Source organism: Myotis daubentonii, chromosome 13 (assembly GCF_963259705.1).
Source record: "Myotis daubentonii chromosome 13, mMyoDau2.1, whole genome shotgun sequence".
NCBI lineage: Eukaryota > Metazoa > Chordata > Mammalia > Chiroptera > Vespertilionidae > Myotis > Myotis daubentonii.
Window position 1 is genome coordinate 30,085,763 of NC_081852.1, and position 6,000 is coordinate 30,091,762.

Sequence of the window (6,000 nt, forward strand, 5' to 3'; positions counted from 1 at the left end):
AATAAATGAATAACAGAATGGACTCTGACTAACATCCTTAGTAGTAGGTCCTATAGCCTTTGGTTCTTTAACAATTAAATGCAGACCATTCAAAATAGACTAAAATGAAATTTTCCATTATATCTGCCACACTCAATGACCGACAGCCATGGTAAAATGCACGACTAGGTGATCCTGCAGTGAAGAAATTTTACCCTTCATTCCTTGGTGCTTTCTGCATTAAGGAATAAATACCCCAAGGGTTTCATTTCCAACAGGACATCCTGAGACTCCTAATTCCTCAAAGGAGTTCCAAAGCAAAGCAGAGCTGAACATGCTGAGAGGATTATAAAGGCGGTGGGAGGAAGCACTAGGCCATGAACGGTACACCAGAAACAAGAAGGGAACTGTCAGGTCTTTTTCTCCAGGACTACCTTAAAACACCTGTCCGTATCCCAGAAAAATAAGTGAGCTCCCTGCCTACTTTCCCTCAACATCATCCACTTCTCTTCTGAAATCTAACTCAAGCAATGGCATAATTCTGAGAGCTGGGAAGGAATGAGGACTTACAGGCTTCCTGCATCTGAGGCACACTACCAGGTCCTCAGATTAGACTGTGCTCCCTGAGAGCAGGGACTTTGTTCTGCTGCATCCACAGTAGGTGCTCAGTAAGTATTTGAATACATGAATGAGTCAAACATCATAGGGCAAAGAACAGTAAATGGGAAATGTTACTCTGTGCACCATCTTGCACACCATTTTCTTTACAGGCTCAAGCAGGTTGGAAATTAGAGGAAAGCACAGCTTTTGAGTCTAATAACTTCACTCACTGAGAACTAACTTGTGTCACCATCCTCCACTAGCCCTTTCCAGCTGCACAATCCCCGATTAGCCACAAAGTCTTAAATAATTGGGCATGGATATCCAATACCACACCAGCAAACAGCACACCAGTGATGCTGCTGAGTTAGGCATCGTTCCCATAGTGATGGGCTACTGTCCTCATCATCATCACTGACTTGCCATGGAGAAACCAGGCAAGAGTGTGGAGACCTTGCCATGATCCCTAATCTCTATGAATGAGTCAGATTCGTCTCCTCTCTTTCAGACATGGTATCCAAAGTTTTTAAAACTCTGCCTACCTCAACAATCCCACCTCAGTGTTGCCAGTGTTTGTTGGGTTGGTTAAAGACAAGAAGGTACAGAAATTACATCCTAGGAATCCCTGGGATGCATACTGCCTACAGAGGTGTTTTGTTTAGACCAAACAGAATTTGAAAAAAGATGGCCAATGTGTTTTTTTTAATCAGGAGATTTTAGACTTCTAAAAAAATGAAATTTGAATTCTCCTTAAAATCTAAGGAAGTGACAATGTTGTTTCTGAGATCCCTTATGATAACAACTACTTGGAGCAAAAATACACCTGCCATGTTTGGACAAGCATGTGTTTTCTTGTTCACCATTGTCCCTCCTTTTTCTTTTGCCTCCAAAACACAATCTACTTTATTCATTTCTATTCCCAGTCTCTGTTTGATTGGATTGAGAGAAGGAGAAGGCAGCAAAAAGTTGAGTTCGTGCTTGAGTTCTTTTTATGGCAAGCAAAACATCTACCTTATTTTTATCCTCAGTGCCAAGCAGAAGATGGAATAAAGAAGGGAGTGAGCAGAGAAAGGTAGATCATGTGGTCTTATCAAACCCATCCATCCGCCCATCTCATTCAGCATGTGTTGCATGCCTGCCACTTTTCAGATGCTCTCCCAGGTACAGAATGCATCTGTTTCCTGCCCACTATCTTCCAAGTGAGAAGAACACAAACAGCCTCTGTGTGAAGCTGAAAGCTCCTGGGAAAGGAAAAAGCCAGCTCTGCTGAGTGGAGCCATTGCACGTTCACAATTAAGTGAGACTCAAGGCCTGACAAAAACATCAATTTTGGTAGAAAACTTCTGAAACATTTCAAAGGTATATAAACAACTCTGCAAGCCCATCTCGCTTCCAAAAACTCCTGATTTAGATGGAACCAGATGAAACTTTGAACTCATACACAATGTTCTTTACTTTATATCCAGTCCTTCATGATTCTGACCTCTTCAGAGTCCATCCTCCTGACACCAACCCACACTGGCAACTCATGCAAACTAAGTGAGTGACCCATGATTCGGCAATCAAATCCACATCCTTAATGGTTTCTCTGGCTATCTTGTGCTTTCCACAGTCCCAAGAGGAGAGCTGGGTGCACAGAGAGTGTAATCAACATTCAGCTTCACATGCTAATCATTTACTTGTTCTCTATGGTTAAGTTTTACCAGACTCCAGCTATGCTGCAGGACACACTGATGGCTCAGTTTGGGCGCACAACCTACCCATGGACAGCAGTGCTCAAGTGCAGAAAGGAGCAGAGCTAGAGCTGCCTCATGAGAGCCTGGCTTGCTAACCTGCCATCATGTCAATGTGCCTTACTTGGGTAGAGCCTAAAACAAGTACAGGGTATCTAAGGAAAAGCCTGCAAAAACCTTAACCCAGTCAAGGCTGATAGAGAGATAGACATATAGACAGATGCTTACATGGATAGATGGATATAGTGGGGACAACTGTAGTACAGTAAGCTTTAGAGTGATTCTCATGCTTTTAACTATAATAAAACTTTGAACTCTCAAGTTCCCTAGGCTAAAGTAGTCATTCTCTCAAATGTCTGTGGAGACTAGCTAGGTCATCTAAATTAGACAAAAGGGCTGTGGTAGACTGCATTGTATATAAATTATTGGCTGCCTCTCCCTGATGGTAGATTATAGTTTCCCATCCCATTGACATCACCTTAGCTATACCACTTGCTTTGGCCAATGAAAGTAAAGCAGATCCTCTAAGACAGTGGTTCTCAACCTTCCTAATGCCGCGACCCTTTAATACAGTTCCTCATGTTGTGGTGACCCCCAACCATAAAATTATTTTCGTTGCTACTTCATAACTGTAATTTTGCTACTGTTATGAATCGTAATGTATCTGATATGCAGGATGTATTTTCATTGTTACAAATTGAACATAATTAAAGCATAGTGATTAATCACAAAAACAACATGTAATTATATATGTGCTGTCCGATGGTCTTAGGCAACCCCTGTGAAAGGGTCTTTCGACCCCCAAAGGGGTTGCGACCCACAGGTTGAGAACCGCTGCTCTAAGAGCTAGTGCATTTTTCTTCATGCTCCCTTTCCTCCTCCTTCAACCCTAGCAATGCTCCACACAGACTGCTCCCTGGCCCGGTGCTGGAGTAAAGGTGACATGGAGCAGAGCCACAGTCAACCCGCAGTGGACATGCAATGTGAGAGGGAATTAACCTTTCTAGTAAACCACTGAGATTGTTCTGTCATTGGTTATTATAGCATAACCCATGAGTAATATTCAAACCAGGCAGAAAACATTAAAGGGCGGTGGGCATTTGTGTAACCACATTCCCCTCCTAAAGAGTCTGCCTTCTAAAGACTAGCTCTGCTAGATTTTCTCATTTTTAAAATGTTGGTATTTTATCCCCTCCACAATAATATTGTGAGTCAAACAAACATGCCTGTGGACCACCAGTCTTCAACCTCTAGCTCTTGGCATCTGCAGAATGAACACGTACCTGGATCATACCATACAGATTTACTGAGGTGTGATTTTTAATTATCTACTATGAAGCTGATGTGCATAAGCAAATAACTTGATTCCTGTGCCATTCTAATGGCCGACCTAAGGTCCCCACCTCAGTGCAGTTTGGTTGTTCTCTCTGTACCATTTCAAATGCTAAAACTCTTATTAAGGGTCTGAAGGGGTTACTTGGCTTTACTTATATTTTATAGCATTTTAGTGAAGAGTTGATCTTCACTTGTGCATCTAAACTTGATGTGGCTCCTACCTACCTCTATAACCACATCATGTAATCTTATCCTTTTCTCTCTCTACCTTCCAGACCAGTGATAAAGTATAGTCCATGGACTTATCTTAGTCTGAGAAAATTTTGGTGCCTATCTTCAATGAGATTTTAAAAACAACAACAACAACAACAAAAAACCTGATCCAGAATGTAAACCAACTATGCTACTAAGCATATTCTTTAGTTCAGTTGACTTTTTCTAAAATATACTAAGGCTTTCTTGAGAAGGAAATGGTGCACAGATTTACAGTGGTGCAAGTTCCTTATCTCTTCACAGATTGGTACTCTCCACAGCACAGTTCTAGCTTCCTTTCTGTTCCTCAAAAATGCCAAGTTCCTCCTCATGTCATTCCCATCCCATTCGTACTTACCCTCTGCCAGGGAAACTCTCATCTCAACCTCCAGGTGGCCACCTTCAGGCCTTCCCTGTACACCCTCTCTAAAGTAGCCATATCCCCTGACCCAGTTATTCTATCACATCTCCATACTTATTCCCTTTATAGCATTTATCACTGTAGTATATCTGTACACTAGATTCTGTCCTCCTTATCCATTGCTACATCCAGAGCATCTAGGACAAGGCCTGATACCAGTAGGTACAAAATATATTTGATGAATAAGAACATTCATCATACATTTGTTGTCTAAGTAGATGTGGGGTAAGAGGGGAGCACAAACAAGTAGGGAATACATATCTGATGCTGTGAATGTCAAGGAAAAACAGCAACATCTTCAGTGACTCATTGTGAAGTACCAAAAAGACATAAGTTTGCCTTTGAGGGTTGCTGTGTTTCCCCCGCCCCCCCCCCCCCCCCCCCCGCCCCATGAAGACTTGTTGAGAAGAGCTTTATAAATCAACTCCTCCTCCACAGAATTCTATAAAAGCTTCATTACTGTCAGGAATCGTCATGGTGTTTTTCCATCTTGTGCTGAGGACATGTGATGGGACGGTTGTTAAAGTTCCCTGGTATGTGTCACAGCATCAGATCTTCAAATGACTCTTTGAATCACCCAAACACAGCACCGCCCTTACTGTACTAGTACCACAAAAAATGAGCCCTCTTTCTGGATGCAACAAGCATCTTGCCAATGGAACAATAACAGAAAACAGCTGCTCAGACAGCCTGAGTGGCTACATTGCATGATGGCTACAGATCTTCTTACCCTGGCAGGCCCAACCTGCAGCTAGAATCTAAAATTGCCTTTGGCTTTACAAGTATCCGGAATCAGCTGCTACAGAGCCTGGTGCAAAGAATTATAGAGTAGAGGGACTGTGGAAAACCTGAGAACACATGCCCCAACTAAAACCACAGAGGTAGGTTAGTTCTAACAAAATATTAGGAATGCAGGCCCTGAATTGTCAGCTCTTTTGATTTTTCTAGAACACTGGAAATCTGTATGATGGGATGGAAGTAGGATATGAGTATATATGCACATGGGTATATATAAAATTCCACTCATAAGCTCTTTATTTCATTCAGACCAAGTAATTGTCAAATAGATAGATAAATAGATACCTACCATACATATAGCTATTTATCAAAAATAAAAAGGAATGCCCTAGCCAGCTTGGCTCAATGGATAGAGCGTTGGCCTGTAGACTGAAGGGTCATGGGTTTGATTCCAGTCAAGGGCATATGCCTGGGTTGCGGGTTTGATCCCCAGTGGGGGGGTGTGCAGGAGGCAGCTGATCAATGATTCTCTCTCATCAATGATGTTTCTATCTCTTTCTCCCTCTCCCTTCCTCTCTGAAATCAATAAAAATGTATTAAAAAATAAAAATAAAAAGGAACAAGAACTGGGATCCATAGACTCCAAAAGTTTTAATCTCATCAGAAAACCAAGATATGTCAAGATTTTTTCTTAAATAAATAGAACATAAAATAAGATATTTTCTTGAATAAATAGAACATAAAACAATATTAAAGAAGTGAATGTATATAAAGCACAAAACAGTCCTAACACATAGCAAATACTACAAGTGTTGGCTACTGTTGTTACGGTTATTGGTAGTATTACATTATCATTACAACCACCATCTTAGGATTACTATTGACAAAGTAAACTGGAGAAGGCCTAACAGAAGGCCTGTACACCTTGCTCATATTGGACAC